The sequence below is a fragment of the Protopterus annectens genome, chromosome 2.part0, assembly GCF_019279795.1.
Source record: "Protopterus annectens isolate FY-2018-M chromosome 2.part0, PAN1.0, whole genome shotgun sequence".
NCBI classification, from domain to species: domain Eukaryota; kingdom Metazoa; phylum Chordata; order Ceratodontiformes; family Protopteridae; genus Protopterus; species Protopterus annectens.
The window spans coordinates 343,506,041-343,525,370 of NC_056728.1; positions in this window are offsets into that span (position 1 = coordinate 343,506,041).

The window sequence follows — 19,330 nt, forward strand, 5'->3', positions numbered from 1 at the left end:
TTATGAGGGAACCCCATCTGGAGGGCCATCTGCAGACTGGGCAGTGTGTGGTGCCTTTTGTTCTATGTGTTACCCACAGAGCACCTATCTGTGGACTGCAGAAGGTAGTGTGGAGATTGCAGTCTGTAGATGGTGACAGCCATGAGAGTTACTGACTTCATATCCCTCATAGGACATATGTTGCAACAAACCCTGTTACAACAGTAAATGTATGAGGTTATCACAGCAACATGTCAATATTGGCCCTGTGTATGTGCCTCCAGCCACAACTCTGTCAACCTTTGTGCATATGTTATGCAGTAAGAGGTACATATGTGCTGCACACCATAATTAGTGACATCATAACTGATAACAAGCTCATTAAATCAGACTGCTACACATGTCATGTATAGTAAGGGTTATATCTGATGAAATCACCTGGACATTCTGTGGTTGTGTGTACAGTACAGAGGTCTGTGTATGTAAGGTGAATGTCGACAGTGTGTGTATTGATAATAAGTACTTTGGCCTCTGTACAGACTTGGGTAGATGTCATTGTTCTTGGTCCCATTCTATCTAATGTTACATGCTGCTCCACTATATGTTACCCTATTGGCTTACATGTTTGTAGGGGCCATACACACACATGTCTCATACCAGAGACAGGCATCGGACCACACTGTGTAGTGGCCCAGTATATGTAGGATTAGTGTGTGAGTGGCACATATGAGGATGGTGTTGAACAAATTGTCCATATACTGTAATATAATGTTAGCTTACCATACGTGGCTGTGGCTGTGTTCACATTGGCTGTGGTTATGCACTTTCACACTGATGTATCATACTCTGTGCTGTGACATGCCTGTAGAGCCTGCTATATATGCAGGTACATGTGCATGCCCCCATAGGAGATATAGGCCAGTGTTGAGCCAGTCTGCCTGTAGCCTGCACAGTGCTTGTTACATAACTAGCAGCTTAGTGTACTTACCCAGTGAGATGTCATGTCCAGATACTTGCCAGATGTACTGCTGCTGGTCCTCCCTTAACAGTCATGTATGTCATACAGAGCAGTGGGATGCTGTTCAGATGTATGTCACTATCTAGTGGGTAGTATGTAGCTATACCAGTACCAGTACTCTGTACCAGTGGTTATTATGTGTCAGGACAGACAGGGGTGTGTGAATGCATAACCTATGTGGGAAAATGTATACCAGTCATTACATGTTATACCCATCTACAGGGCTGTTAACATCCACATTGTCAGGCTTGGTCCACATGTCTTGCACTAAGGGGTTCCGTGTACATCTCTGGGCTGTCCAGAGTTTGTCAGAATGTCCACATATATTAGCCAATATCTCTGCTGTAGTCCACAGAAGCATAACGTGCTAGCAGCAGTACTGTACTATGATGTCCTTAGGATGCCTGTCAGTAGCCAATGGCATATATTTTAAAAGCAGTTGTGACCTCCCACACACACACCATGTCAATGAAGACCATCTCTATTACAGTAGCAATAGTCTACAAATATACCTGCTATACACACCTGACATCCCCTTGCACTACAGAGTTGGGACTATAGGGCTGAGGTAGGGCTACACTCCATGTTCAGGACATATGGTGAAAATATATGTATATATAATTATCCAGATATCAATATAGATATATACACATATACATATCGACATATATAGATGGATATGTATATGTACACACACATATATATATATATATATATATATATATATATATATATATACATATAAATATCCAGATATATACATATACAGAGCAATATATGTCTACACATATACAGACAGAGATACATATGCACATATATGTATGGATATCTACATATATATTGACAGTAGTAATTTTATCAGAATAGATATGTATGCACATGTACTTATAGATATCTACATATATACCAACATAACTAGGCATATCTGTACACATAGGATGTGCATACATATATAGCTATATAGACATATATCTCTATATACATACATGTGTATATATATATATATATATATATATATATATATATATATATATACACACACACATATCTAAATATACATATATGTATATATATATATATATATATATATATATATATATATATATATATATATACACACACACACATACGAAGAGATGTACACATGGCCATATATATGTAGCACTATACAGATGTGTATACAGACATATGTATGAGTATACATGTGTAGGTACATGTAGACATATATAGACCTATTATATGTATATGACCATATTCCTATCATGAGTAAACATCACGGTTGTGTATACCCTCCCAGATGTATCTCACCGTATGTATCTGCTATGTGCACATTATGATAAAACAACATATGTGATGCAGCAGTCATATTAATAACAAGGACTACACAATTTAGGAACTAAAGGCAATTGTTAAATATTACTCAATATGTGTATTGACAGCTACATTGGTAAAACAACAGCTCTCTCTACAGTGGTCATGGACTAGTGGTTAAGTGTTGTGACTTCAGTATAAAGGTTCCTGGGTTCAAGACCTGCAATGGCTGTTCATTTTGTTGCTGGGCAGAACAAGGGCTGTCAGATACAGAGTGGTTAAGGCAGTTTTGTGCTGCTTTAAGCAGGTTTGCACGATTTTGTGATGGACATCCTTCCTGTCTGTGGGCATCAGTGCCACAGACAGCAGGTAGCAATACCTCTTACAAGAGAACCAGCACATTCAGGCCAGCTACATATTTGTAGGAGGTTCCAGAACTACAGACAGAGTGTGAGTAGAGTTGTGTTATGCTTTGTATAGTACTGGTGTTACAGGGTTTGTGTGTACATACTAGTTTACCTTGGAATGCAGTCTGTCTGCATAGCTCTCAACTGTGGGCCTATCCTCGTGATGGCCAGAGGTGTGCCTATCATGTTTTGTCTGTCCACCCCACAGGTCCTGTGTCAGATATTTCACTGGCAGTGCATGTGTTGAGTGCTATCAATACATGGTTACATCCATTTATGTTTCTAACCTCAAATCCCTGACTAAAGGTATGTTGCAGACTATCCTGTAACACCAGTGACTTGCTTAGTGTATGACAGTTTTCCACATATGGGCCTGTGTTCCAGCCTCTGTCCTCCACCTACATACCAAGCTTTGCACATATAACATGCTGTCAGGGGTTGTTCTGTAGTGGGCTGTGAGTATATCATGCTGCCATTTCTGCCATCAGTCCACTGCTGTTGTATCCCCCACACATACAGTGGGGCTGGCGCCATATATGTGTGGGCTTCACCTACACAATACATGTGTGCCCTTATGCACTCCAGAGGCCAGTGTATGTAACATTGGTATATGGCCCTGTATTATTGAGTCTAGGGGGGATGCATCATAAGTAACCTAGGCTGTTACATGTGGTGGTATCAGGGGTGAACTGCTTTAATGTATCTTGATGTACATTACCATACAATTCACCTATATTTAAATTAATTATATAAACTGGCTTAATGCAGGCCTACTACCTTCTGCCATACAGACTGTTCTGTTTGTCAGTGTGCTTGTGATGGTGTCAGTTATGCCTTGCTATGTAACAGTTACATCCCATTGTGTCAACTGAGGTCTTTACCACCTAGTGATTGTGTACAGAGTGTAGATACAGGTTGCTGAACTATACACCTTCATTACTTACTGTTGATTGTTTGGTATCCTGTGGCCCAGTCAGTCTTTACTATTGTACTATTTAAAGGGCTCGGCCTGGACAGCAACATTTGTATACGTTTCTAGACTGCTGTATTAGTATAACTGTTTCACAGTTGCATTACTCTGTTTATATGGATATCAGTGTCTGAACAGCTATATGACATGCAACTATAATAGTACACAAATAAAGGTGTTCCATTTATGCAAACCTGTGTGTGGTGTTATATCCTATGACCTCTCTGTGGTTATATGTTGCAGGCAACGGTTGTCTTTTGTATGGGTGGTTCATACAGTGTCCAGTTGTTAAGGTGTTAACTATAGGCATAATGGCTGTTCCATATGGTGTGCACCTTTTACATATATATCTTACTATACATATCTCTGGATGTGTATGTGTAGTCACATATATGTCTATATATGTATGTATGTATGTATATATATATATATATATATATATATATATATATATATATATATATATATATATATGTATGTATCTATGTATCTGCATATATGTGTCTGTGTATATGTATCCTAGGGATGTTGATAGCTTCCACATTGTACATTACCTATGGGAGCCAGACTGTACTGCATGATATGTTACCGATACCAGCCTGACATCATAAAGGTGGGATGGAGTACTTTTAACATCTTGTGCCATGTCGTGTTAGGTCCTGGTTATGGGATCTGCAACACTTGGTAGTGTATTGCAGTGCGGACATGTCTGGCTGTGGAGGCTGGGTATACCTATTCATACAAGACGTTTATTGTTTGGGGCCTCTCAACCCCATTAAGAGTGCATGTGGACATATATGTTTTTATTTTCCGTATATACCTACATAGATATATATAAATATATATATCTGCTTACATATATATAACTTGCTATATATATTTAGACATATAGATGTAGACATATATATCTATAGATGTAGGTATTTGTATGTATATATGTTTATATATATATATATATATATATATATATATATATATATATATATATATATATATAAATATATATGTTGTATCTGTTTAGATATTAATATATTTACACACACACATACATCTACATGTTGGAATACATTCTCTGTACTGTTGAATGACTGGGCTGGATGATATGTTTGTGAATACATCAGGGCTATATATATCTGACATAGCTTAGTGGTAAATTACTTTGTCTATGGTGTCCAGGGTCCTTGGTTCGATCCTTGCAGAGGCTGCTTATTTTGTTGCTGGGCAGAACAAGGGCAGTTGGATACAGAGTGATTAAGACACTTTTGAGCCATTGTAAGTGGGTTTGGGTGGGTTTGCGCAAAAGTAAGCACTGCTAACTTCCGGTAACAGTTTCTTATACTCAGCTTCTAATTTGCTTAACCTGTGTAGGCATTGCTTACTCCCATGCAAACAGGCTTAAACCCACTTACTGCTGCTTAAAAGTGCTTACTCCCACTTACCCCCATGCTAATTTCTTTAAAAGAAAAGAAAAAGAGGTTGATAAGAAAGTGGTAAAAAAAAAATACCATATGATACCAGAGTATACACATGTAGTCCAGCAGTTAGAACCTTATTGTCAGGCTGTTACCCTTTTATTTATATACAAACTATATGAGACTCTTCCTGCCATATTCTCTGATGTATGCAGTACTTTCCTTGAACAATGCAGGTTTTATACAGACCATTGATTTACTACTACTTTTTGTTTTATTTCCTATGACAGTAAATGCATGAGTATTACTGACCTGCCTCACATCGCAACCTCACCAAGCAACTGACGTGGCCTCCTGGTTGGCGGCCCACTCCATTGCAGCTGTGAGGGACATAAGAGGAATATTTAGCCATACCTATCCATGATATACATGAGCTGGCAATTATTACACACATAGTGGGGTTATACTTACACACAAATGGAACATCCCACGCTGCTCTAGCCTCTTGGATCCACTGTTCCAAGACGTCCCCCTTACAACACTTCAGGTTGGCATGGTGATGCCTGACCTGCTCATCAGTTCGGGATATGCCAGTGGTACTGGTGAGGTCAAGGGCGAGATGGTACCAGGCCTCCGCCTTATATTGGGAGCTCTGGTACTGGCCCTGCAGCAGTCTCTGATCATGGCCTTTGACAAGGCGTCCTGCCATGACTCTGGACTCCTGGATGCACCAGTGCTGCACCCAAAAGAGCACACCTTCTCCCCTTCCTGACATGGTGCCTGCAAGGGGAAGCTACAACCAGTTATGAGATGTATACCTGCCTCTTGGGTTTAAGTAGGGCCGATGTCCCACACTTTTCTGTGATTGGCCAGTTTTGAAAAGGCTAGGCTATGGGCAAACCTGCTTACCTAGGGTTGGTATTGTTTAAAGGGGTATAGCTCTCGGCACACTGTGTTAGCTAGCCTACACATTGCTTACACCTCTTAAGCTGGCCTGTGCAATGCTTAGCATTGCTTACATTAGACTTTGCATTATAATTCCTTTTTGGCATTGATTTATTATTCACTGCACCTTATATGTATGCCTGGTATCCATGATTCATGTGTACATACACTGTATGGGGTCCTTGTGTTTTATTGGGGACTTCAACACTCTATTACAATTACACCTGACTTCTGGGCTTACTGCTGTATGCCAGTTCACATATTTATGTTATGTAGTGGGTTAATGTACATATGTCTGTATGCTGATTCCTTTCACAGGTTCAGTTTGATTTTACTATGGTGAAGACTTGTTTGCTGATACCTCAGTCTTCTGTACTTCTGTGATGGCTTGGTGGTTAACTACTACAACTATGGAGTATAGGGTCCTGGGTTCTTGACCTGCGTGGCTGTTTATTTAGTTTATGGGCAGAACAAGGGCAGTTGGATACAGAGTGATTAAGGCACTTTTGAGCAGTTGTGAGCGCATTGCTTACCCCTGAGCAAAATGGCTTAAACCCGCTTACTAGTGTTTAAATATGCTTACTACTGCTTATTGGTGCTTAAACCTGCTTACCAAGCAGTGACAGAGACCTGGTTCAAAGCTCCAGAGAGCACCCCAGGCTTCAATTCATACCACACCATTCGGCCACCTAACCCAGAAAAAAGCACTAAAGGTGGAGGCGTGTCCATATTCATTAAGGATATCCACACCTCCAGGCTAGTTGCACAGCATAATGCACCCGAGATTATCCAAGTGCAACTAACTCTGGGCAAGACAGCAATCCAAATTGTAGCTTGCTACAGACCCCCCACCATGCCCCAGGATTCACACTCCTCATTTCTTGATACACTGGAAAGTATTAGGGTACAACCCAACACCCTAATAATGGGCAATTTCAACTACCCCACCATTAACTTTTTCTAGAATTCATAAATTCCAACGCCTTGGATCAACTTATTCACACCCCCACCAGGGGCAGCAATATCCTAGACCTGGTCATTACCAACATGGGAAACCGGTGTTCCACAACAGAGGTCAATTCCTCGTTGGTCAGATCTGACCACAAGCTAATCAGCCTAGACATCCACATCCCACCCCCAGCCCCAATTAGGGAAACCATTGTAAAACACTTCTCAAAAGCCAACTTCACACTTCTTAAGACAGAAGTGGCAAACTTCATGACACCTATGCAGACGGACAATAGAGGTATGACTGCTGAATCCTACACAAATGCACTTTATAAGCACTTACACGAGTGTATGGATCATGCTATCCCTAATAGAACCAAGATGTTATCCTCTAAAAAAAGGAAGCCAATCTGGTGGACCTCTGCCATAAACAAACTCTACAACAGAAGAAGGAAACTGTTGCAAAAAAGAGTAAAATCCCATGACTGGAGGAACTCCCTGGTCAACCTCAGTAAGAAGCTGAGATCCCTCATAAAATCCTCCAAAGCTAGTTACGAAAACAAAATTGCCACTGACTCTAAAGGCAACCACAAAGCATTCTATAGCTATGTCAAGAATCTAAATGGGAACACTCAGATCTGCTCTGAGTTACAGCATAATGGCACTAAATATACAGAACCAACTGATATTGCCAACATCCTAGCAGATAGGTTCAGTGCTAACTTTACCCCCCTCTCACCCCCTAGAGGGCCCATCTCTATACCTGAAGAATGCAAAGTTCCTATAATCATGGCTGCACAGGTAAAAAACACACTCTCCAAAGCCAAGAACACAGCATCCATGGGACCTGACAATATCCCAGGCTGCGTTCTACATGAACTACAGAATGAACTGGCACCCTACCTAAGTACCATGTTCAATCATAGCCTCACCTCAGGCTTTGTATCCACTAAATGGCACACCGCAACAGTTATCCCACTCCACAAAGGGGGAGCCACGACGGACCCCAGGAACTACCGCCCCATTAGCCTGACGAGCCTGGTCTGCAAGGCCATGGAACGCATCATCATGGAACTCATAAACAAAGACATTGGTAATCTCCAAACTCTGGACCCTACACAGTTTGGATTTGTAAAAGGCAGATCATGTCTCCTAAACCTGATTGACTTCTTTGAAACAGTCACCAAAGCCCTAGATCAGGGCAAAATGGTTCACACAGCTTATCTAGATCGCGCCAAGGCTTTCGACACCATCCCCCACTCTGGAATTATAGATAAGCTCACTAAACTAGGTATAAATCCCTATGTCACGAGATGGGTTGCCAACTGGCTCATGGACAGAGCCCACACTGTGAAAGTAGCGGATTCCAAATCCGACATCAGACCAGTGACAAGTGGAGTACCACAGGGTTCAGTCCTGGGTCCTCTCCTGTTTGGTATCTACTTCTCTGAAGTGCAGGCCAACACAGAAGGTCTTTGGCTAACAAAGTTTGCAGATGACTGCAAACTAGGAGCCATAATCGAAACTCCTAACGATGTGGACGAACTACAAAAGGGCCTCAATGAGACAGATACCTGGTGTCAAAGCCATGGCCTGAAGCTCAATGCCAAAAAGTGTATTGTCATCCCCTTTGGTAAAAACTCTGTACCCATGAACTACCACATAGCTGGTAGTCTACTTAATGCCAAAAATGTGATAAGAGACCTTGGGACACAGGTGGACAGTAGTCTCTCCTTTGATAATCACATCTCCACAGTGGTCAGGAAATCCTTCTACGTGGCTCATCTCATCACAAAAGGATTCTCATCCAGAAAAAAAGAGGTACTTGTTCCCCTCTACTCATCACTCATTAGACCCATTATAGAGTACAACGCCCCTTTTGGTATGTACCTCACAAGACATCTACAACAACTGGAAAGACCACAGAAATACCTCACAAAGAGGATTACGGGCCTCAAACATATGCCCTATGCAGACCATCTCAAAAAACTACAGCTTTACTCCATCGCATATCGCCTACTCAGGGGCGATCTCTGCCTAACATACAAAGCTATGTCAAACCCAGAGCTGTTGGACATGCTCCACTTAAAGAAATCCCAATCCCTCCGAGCTACATGCTCTAGGGACCTTAACCTTGTCACCACAATAAACAGAACATGCTGGAGGGATAGATTCCTGTCCCAGAGACTTCCCATATTCTGGAACAGACTACCTATCTATGTCAAACAGAGCTCCTCATTAGCACTCTTCAAGAAAAATCTTGATGATTGGATGGGAAATGGGAAATTCACCCCGGGGATCACTTCTGTGTCTCTGCTCGACGGGCACAGGAAAATAATTTTCTTGGGTGGAGAAAGCCAGGGTACATTTTTTTGGCTAGGCTTGTATGGGCCCTAGGGCCGATAGCCTAGTACCTACCTATGAACCTTTATTTATTATGATAGTGACACCTCATATGTGCATTTACTGCAGTACTCCAGTTCATAAATATATGTTATTTAGTGGGTTATGTAACATAAATTTTTCGTAGCTCTGGAAACCCATTTCCCCAGCTATGGTGGTTCTACCCAAAGCCATTGCTGGCATAAAGCTCATTTTTATTTATTTATTTTTATTCTTTTGATTGAGGTTCAGCTTTATTAATAATGTGCTACATAAATTCATCATTTCCAGAGTGTTTCTTAATATATATAAAGGAGATAACGTTAACCTACAATAACATTCTTAAGCAATTCTGCATTTGTTCTAGTACTACTGTATGCCTGTACTTGTAGTCTATATTGTCTTTAACATCATTAAGAAGCCTTATACATATGCTTCTAAATTCAAGTGTGACCCTATACCACTTCCATTACTGTACTCCACACTTTTTTTACATATACAATCCTAAACAGTAAGATGCGCTTTTTCATTGTCACAACTGTTTACAGTTTTTTTTTATTTATCTCACAATTACTTGGTCAAGAAAAAGTGACATGAATGCCCACCTCTACTTATCTACTGTCTTATCCTTTGTACATAATTCTGTTTATTGTCCTCCTCTACAACTTGTGTGTGTGTGTGTGTGTGTGTGTGTGTGTGTGTGTGTGTGTGTGTGTGTGTGTGTGTGTGTGCGTGCGTGCATGCGTGTGTGTGTGTGTGTGTGTGTGTGTGTGTGTGTGTGTGTGTGTGTGTGTGTGTGTGTGTATTGTTATTTTTGTCTATGCTTTTTCATGTAAATTAATTATTCATACCCCCTCCCAACTTAGACTCAAAGGATGGCAACTACAAGTTCAGATTTATGTTTATTAACTCATTACAGTCGAATGAGCCTCCAGGAGTTTCTGCAGTTACCTCCTACTGACACCTCTAGGTGTCAAATATTGCTTGTTCATTTTTGCATTAATAATTCCAAAACCATGCTACATACAAGGTATCAGAAAATTTCATCTTAAAGCATACATGATTGCAAACATAACTGTATTGATATTTGACCTCTGTCTAATGCAGCTAAAGGCATATTGAATATTATTTGTATACCATTTGTTTGTATTGTAATAATTTTCATATTTCTCTAAATATTGCAACATTCAGATAACACAGACAGAACTGCATACCCTCATAATGAAGCTCACATCTGTATGAAGAAAATCCTACTGGCAGAATGTCTTTCTTAAATAGTTACAGATATATCATAGGCTGTTTATACAACATTGCAAAATTAATATTCACTTCCTTTATTTTGGCTTATAAAATCCAGTTTAAAGCATCAAAATGAATGAATGCCACCAATGTAAAGATTAAATTATCCTTAATAGTTTTCTATTTACAACACTTACAGTTACAGAGATATGAATATTTGTTTGAACTGTAGGGTAACTTCATTTTTTAACGTTCAAGTCAAACCCACTGGGAGTTAAAGGTACAGACTCAGAAAAGCTGCACTGGAGGGAATCTGCTTAAACCAATATATGAATAAAAATGATAGTAGAATAAAACTATAAGTAAGAAATACATATAACTATAATTAAACTGTAAACACATACAATGACTCATGTAAGTATTTACTAAGGGAATAAAATGTATAGTAAAGTGCAAGGAATACTATGTAAAATCAATAAGGCAACTCAGAGATGGCTCCTTAAGGAGCATTTAAACTTAGTAACAGTGGAGGACTCCACCAGTCATGTAAGTAGCATAGTCCAGAGGTACCATACTGCCTTTGATAAGCAACAGACTGAAAGCCAGAGAATTGTCAGCAGCCCCTAGGTGGCTGAGATCAGGGATCACAGTGGCCAGTATGATGTGAAGAGATGTCACAGATGGAGGATCCATGTCATGCAAGGCTAGGTAATCCAAAATGATCTATTGACAAACAAGCAACTCGCACAGAGGTAGCATTATAGTATAGCAATGTGATACCTCAGTAAGTAGCCGAGCTGTGCAGGTTTACACTAGCTTTAAATGGCCAAGCTCACAAGCTGGAAGCCCTTGGTACAGGACACACCAATATTCATCTCAGTAAGAAAGTCTGTAGGAGGAGTAAGGTCCTTGATGAGGGCTAGATTCCTGAGATGAAAACAGAATGATCAGAGTATAACTTAAATCTCATCCTCTAACATCTACTGTTGTCAAAAATAACATCTGAATTGTGTACCATTGTTATTAAGTCCAATTTGTCACCACTACAGATAGTAATATGGAACAAAACTGAAGAAGGTAAATCCATTAGGGATACATATACAACCACAGGCATTGTCTTTAATGTGTTGGAATTCAGGTAATTCATAGTCAGCCAGAAATGGACACTTTCCTAATCTGCACCTACAGTGATGGCATTAGACACAGATTCCTCAGGAAAGGAGATGCAGAGCCACATATCATCAATACTGCTATTACGTTGCAAATTGTTTCTCCAAGTAATATCCAACATGAAACAAATTCAAGGCAGACCTTTCAACTGTCTCTAGTTTGGAGGAATGTTCCTATTTTCAGGCCTGATTTAGGATGTCCCTATTTTTGGAGACATGTCCTTATATTTAGGCTTGTTTTACCCCTTTACATAATGTTCTGAATAATCCTCATCATATGATTTTTGAAGTCATCTAGTACACAGAAAACCACACTACATGACCAACATAGCAGTAGCAACAACAATTTAAAGAAAGAGGACAGAGACATCTTACATCTTGTTTTTTTCTGAAGCAAAAATAAATGACCTTGTGTGGTAGAATTTTGTGATGCAGTTCATTAAAGTCTTACAGATTTTCCACTGAGTCTTTGATAATGTGCTTATAGATTTTCCATATTTTTTGTCATTCTTTTTATTTTAAACAAGTGTATCTGAGTAGTATCCCACATTCCTCCTGAAAATGGGAAACGTTTTATAGTACTTGGTATTAAAATTTTACGTGAATTAGATGTCCAGATTTTTAGCTGGACGTCCCAATTTTTCAAGGGCATTTAATCCAATTTTCACTGTCTGAAGGTTGAGAAGTATAATTCAAGGTGAAAAGTAATGACCCTAATGTAGAGCCCTGTGGTCCTCCACAAGTGCAAAAGTAGGTTGCAAAAGAATAGCCCCCCGACACTACTCTAACATTAGATCCAAAAAAGTAGGAGGTGAACCAATCTAATATATTTGTGATACCCCAACAATACTGATGCTTCCTCAAAAGAGTACCATGATCCTCTGTGTCAAATACTGATGAGAGATTCAGTAGGACCAGAATGGACTAGTAACACTTGTCTCTTACCATGAAAATATCATTAAAATCTCTGGTAAATGGCAGTCGCAATACACAGCAGTCTCAACAATATGGCTTGAATAAAAGCCAGACTGGGATGGATCACATATCTCATTCTCTTTTATTCAAGAATCCAGCTATGCATAAAGCACCTTCTCAAATACCTTATCCACAAAGGGAAGGACAGAGATAGAGTCATAATTGTCTATACCATCAGAATCTAGGAGACTCTTTTCCAAGATGGGAAGTAACCAAAGCATCCTTTAATAATAACATAAAAATCCCAACTTATCCTATTCCATTCAGTGACAATATGGAAAAGTACCAGGCCCAGTTCATCAAGACAGACAAATAGCAGCCTCGTAGGGCAGAGATCCAAGCCAGAGTTTGTGGTGTGCATATAGGAAACTAAAAGATAAAATCTTCACTGCTGGGACAATGAAACTCTGACCTAAACAAAGGCAGCAAATCATCTAAAGGACAAACTTATTGTCCTGTCCACATAGACTGCAGAAAGCCTGATTTAACTAAGCTAAGCTTGGTGGCTAGAACACTAGGCAGCCAGGTCACATTTTTCAGATGGCAAAGTCTTCAAAGTGGCCAAGCAGTCTGGACTGTACAATTTACTGACCACTATGAAAAGACAAGCTGGTTGATTTGTTGCTCTAGAGAGCTTCCAAGATAAGTACATAACTTTTGAGATATCTCAGCCTGGTAAAAAGAAAAATGATTATCCAGGTCAAGGTTGTCATCAAGAAGAGCATTACTAAGACTTTTGATGTTGGATACCTTGAAATGTCGCTTTTGAAATACCTTAAACTTAATCTGTTAATTGTATAAGATTACCGTGATGATTCAATTGTGTATCCATAAAACTGTATAACAGTATGTGATACTGAATTTCTTCCTTTCTGTGTATATATTGTAAATATGTTAAATCAATAACAATTTTCTTAAAAAAAAAGGAAGACCATTAGTAACCTAAGTGCTTTCCTGCTCATCTCATGTAGTTCAGCACCAGACCATGGCACTTCTGACTTGGATAAGGTACACGTGAGTATGCAAAATATGTCAAGAGTCACTGGGAGTGCCCTTGGATAGATATCCGCAACCTTCTGCCCAAGGTCCTGAAAGCTAGATGCCAGTAGTAGATGGCCTCAGAAGTGCCAGATGTATAATGTAATTTTTAGAAGGAAAAGAGGCAGAAATCAAACTGCCAACAACCACATGAGTACAGAGAAATCAAGGGAGCTCTAGAAAAATATTTACTTCTGTTTTATTGACCACTCTATAGCCTTTAACTGTGTAGACCATTACACAACGTGTTATGTGCTTAGAAAAAAATAGATTTTCCCAGTATCCTTATTTCCCTGGTAAAAAGAAAAATGATTATCCAGGTCAAGGTTGTCATCAAGAAGAGCATTACTAAGACTTTTGATGTTGGATACCTTGAAATGTCGCTTTTGAAATACCTTAAACTTAATCTGTTAATTGTATAAGATTACCCTGATGATTCAGTTGTGTATCCATAAAACTGTATAAGAGTATGTGATACTGAATTTCTTCCTTTCTGTGTATATATTGTAAATATGTTAAATCAATAACAATTTTCTTAAAAAAAAAGGAAGACCATTAGTAACCTAAGTGCTTTCCTGCTCATCTCATGTAGTTCAGCACCAGACCATGGCACTTCTGACTTGGATAAGGTACACGTGAGTATGCAAAATATGTCAAGAGTCACTGGGAGTGCCCTTGGATAGATATCCGCAACCTTCTACCCAAGGTCCTGAAAGCTAGATGCCAGTAGTAGATGGCCTCAGAAGTGCCAGATGTATAATGTAATTTTTAGAAGGAAAAGAGGCAGAAATCAAACTGCCAACAACCACATGAGTACAGAGAAATCAAGGGAGCTCTAGAAAAATATTTACTTCTGTTTTATTGACCACTCTATAGCCTTTAACTGTGTAGACCATTACACAACGTGTTATGTGCTTAGAAAAAAATAGATTTTCCCAGTATCCTTATTTCCCTCCTGAAGAATCCATCTGCAGACCAAGAATCAACAGTTAGAAGTGAACATGGAAGAACTTACTGTTTCCCAATTGGGAAAAGATTGTAACATACATTGAGACCCTACTCATTCATTTTTATGCTTAATATATAACGCAAAATGTTAGATTTGATGAAGCAGATGGCAGAACTGGCACTGTCAGGAGAAATATTAATTTCAATTTCACATATACAGATGTTGATCAAGGTGAAAGCAAAAAATGTAAAAGCTGGTTTGCTCCTCAACAAAATAAGTAAATAAATAAAAATAACAGTACATAATCTAGCCCTATGACAATTTTTACAAACAGATGTGGAAGAAGTTGAGGCAGTGACAAATAGTATTTACCTGAACCAAAGGATCTTTGCCGTTTATGACTGTAGCCAAGAAATTAAGACATTTATTGGGAGGATAGCTGTACAAAATTTGGACAAGGTATTAAAGAGCAAAGATATCAATTGTCAACATTCTTTATTGCTTCTTGTCAAAGCTATGTCTTGCCCCAATAATAACACATGACTGTGATAGCTGGACTATAAGTAAGGATGTGCACTAGAAAAAAGTTTTTGAACTGTGGCATTGGAGAAAACCTTTGGAAATTCTGGCAGAATGCAAATAGATCAAGTCAGTCTATACTTATGCAAATAAACCCAGACTTTTCACTAAAAGGTCTGAAAGTAAATCTAAAACTTCAAATACTTTGGCCACATAAAGAAAAGCCAGGATTTACTAGAAAAAGACACTGATGATGGGAAAGACCATGGACAAAAGATGAAGGCTTGTTAAAGGCTTAGACCAGGGACGTCGGGAGGCATACGCACTGTACTGATTTCAGTACAACTTATTTAGAAGGGGGGTAGCGTTTACATTTTCTTTTTCGCGCTTTACTAGTGCACGATGACGTCAGCTCATCAGGGCAGCCAGTCGGAATGGAGCTCACCGCGCGCGTCGGTTCAAATGCGTTTTCAAGTGGGATGTACATGAGCGGGAGGATTTGTTGGTCTCACTTCATTTATTATGTTGGTCAAAGCAGGAGGAGCGTTATGGTGGATGTACACGAGCGGGATTTATTATGTTGGTCAAAGCAGGAGGAGCGTTATGGTGGATGTACACAAGCAGGAGGATTTGTTGGTCTCACTTCGAGAACCGAGGGTTGGTGAGTAATAAGGAGTGTGTGTGTGTGTGTGTGTATGTATATATATATATATATATATATATATATATATATTATATATATTTATAGACCTGGGTCCCAAGGGTTAATGATAGCTGAACATAAAAAAGAACACAGCAATAATGGATATAGGTGGACACCAACAACAGAAGTAAATAAATGTGATTGGCATTGTCAATAAAATGAATGACCATTAACATAATATTTCAATCATCCTGATTTGAAGACTGCATGCAGCAGTGAATTGTTCTAATGTCTGCACTGTGCCTTTGTTATGCGTTTAAATTTCTGTCTGTCCCCAGCCTGGGATGAGGAGCTCCTGCTTGCCATGCTACGATTCTTGGAGACTGGAAATGAGAGATGGGTCCAGAGGTAGGCATGCTTATGTAACTACTAAATAGACCTTTAGTGTGATACAGGATAAGTCTCAGTGAAATAGCTGAAATGCCACAGGACCTTTGCAACCTCCTCTTCAGTAGATATATAGCCCCTCTTATGCTACTACAGGGAGAACCTTTTCCAATTTGGCATATACTATTTCCTACTGCATTGTTTTCTGGCCTCTCTCAAAAATGTGCACATCTTCAAACAATTAGCGCCCAAACAATAACAATGGTAAAGCTTCAAGATTGAAGGTCTTGAGCTGCAGTTTTACTAGGTACCCTTCCTTTAAGGTAGGGCAGCTTGTCTGATCAAAAACAATAGGATCTTCTCTGGTCATAAACAGGAGGCAACAGGATGAGGAAAAAACATTGTTGGCTGGGCCAGAAGGCGCTAATTGGGATCACCTTGGGGTGTTCTCATATTATCTCAATCATTGCTGGGGTTAAGGCAAAATAGAAAAGGTATATAAGAATTAGCTCCCTCAAGCAGAAATAAAATGTATGCACTACTCACACTTTTTAGTAAAGAGCTCTGCAGCAAATGTTTTTGATCTGAAATTTCTTGTATGCAGCAAAAATAATTATCTACCTCAGTAAAAAGAAAAAAATATTCCTATATACCACAGAGGAAAACCTGCTAGGAGATCAGCAGAGTAAAAAGTAATCAGGCCCCATCAAAACACATTATACTGATGTCACATGACAGCCATATTGGTTGCAACCTGTAAATGCTTGAGAAGCATGCTGGAAGCCCAACAGCTCTTTTGGCTTGATCTTCCCCAGGTGTCCCGCACCTTTATGCCTTGGGTGTGCACCCAAGCCTGCTCTGAAACATCTGTGGTTAGGGACTGGATTGTGAGCTGGAGTGAATGGCATGCCCTTGCTGCCAGATCTCCAAAAATCCAATTATTCAAGCATGGGAATGTGTATTCCAGCAAATGTGCAAGCTGATACCATAGGTTTCTAACACAGCACTGCATTTTTCAAATTTGTATGCAGGGCAATGGGGACAGTGTACCTTTAAGGTTATTATTGCGTTCATGTGCAGTTCCAAGTATATTTTCCCAATCAGTATAATATTTCACTTTGATTTCTTAGTTGCAGGTAAGCTCAGTTGCTTAAACAATATATTTACTGGAAACCCGGAAGTGTGAAATGTGACCACTAACATGCAAGTCTTGTCACCTTCATGTTAAATCTCAAACCACACAAAGCCTAAAAACAAAGTTTGAAGCTTCATTTAATAATACCAAAATAGAAGTTATGTTCTCCAATTGCACTTTTTTTTCTCTTTACACACAAGAGAGTCCATATGCTCTTTCTGGCTCCAGTATTAACAACTATGTTTAACAGGACTAAAAATGAGACTAGAGGAAACCGTGTACCAAGAGTTTTTATTATTTGTGCCCTCATCACCTAAGTATACTATTTAGACTCTATGGTTTTCTACAGCAATACTTAATATATTCTTATTAATGAAGCAGTTGGAATAACTTTTAATGGGCTTAGAATATACATATACAAGGGAGGCCATGGTGGTGCAGCGGTTAGCATTGCCACTTCACAAAAAGAGGTTCTCCGGTTTGATCCTTGGCTGGGGTGCCTTCTGTGTGGAATCTGCATGTCCTTCCTGTGGGCACGTGGGTTTCCTCCGGGTGCTCCGGTTTCCTCCCACATCCCAAAGAGATGCTGTAGGTGGATTGGACACTCTAAATTGGCCCTAGCTGTGAGTGCGTGCATGTGTGTGCCGCCTTCTGTGGAAGGTTGGGTGTCGGGCTGGCAACTCGACACTGTAAAACTCCACTGCCAATCATGAGCGGACAGGTGATCCACTGTGGCAACCCCTAACCGGGAAAAGCCAGAATATACATATGCAAACTTCAGTGCTGCATCAATGGGCCCAGACAATATCCCAGGATGCCTTCTAAATAGCATGAAACATGATCTATCAGGGTCTCTGGAATTACTGTTTAACTCTAGCCTCCAAACGGGCTCTGTGCCTCATGAATGCAGAAAGGCAACAGTCATCCCTCTGCACACAGGTGGGCCATCTACAGACCCTGGAAACTACAGACCCATAAGTCTTCTTAGTATTATATGTAAAACCATGGAAAGAATTATCATGGAGATATAGTAAACCTCCAGACACTGTACCCAACCTAATTTGATTTCATTAAGGGCAGATCATGCCTACTCAACCTGGTGGACTTCTTTGAGAAGGTCACCAAAGCAATGGATGAGGGCAAAATCATTCACACTGCATACCTTGACCTGGCCAAGGCATTTGATACAATACCCCACTCGGGCATTGTTGACAAACTCAAGAGGTTAGGTACAAACCCGTATGTTACTCGGTGGATAGCCAACTGGCTCACAAACAGGACCCAGGAAGTTAGAATTGGGAAGTTCACTCTATAAAGAGGCCGGTCACAAGTGGAGTCCCTCAGGGATCAGTCCTTGGACTGCTCCTTTTTGGAAATGGCATTTACTTTGCAGAAGTCAAGGCCAATGTCAGTGGTCTCTTGCTGACTAAATTTGCAGATGATTGCAAATTAAAGCCGCCATTGAATCTCACACTGATGGCTGCAGTGGTGCAGCGGTTAGCGCTGTCTCCTCACACCAAGAGATTCTTCAGTTTGATTCTTGGCTGGGGTGCCTTCTGTGCAGAGTCTGCATGTCCTCCTCATGATTGAGTGAGCTTCAAAGACATGCAGGTAGGTGTCTGAGAGTGTGTGTGTGTGTGTGTGTGTGTGTGTGTGTGTGTGCCTTCTGTGAAAAGTGGATGCTGGGCTGGCAATTTAGCACCACAAAACTCCACTGCCAATCAAGACCGGACTGGTGATCCACTGTGATGACCCCTAATGAGCCAAAAGACAACGACATTGAATCTCACACTGACACAACTGTTCTCCAAGAGGGGCTGACACAGACAAACAACTGGTGTCAGAGCCATGGACTAAAACTAAATGCCAAGAAATCCATAATAGTATCCTTTGGGAAGTCATCC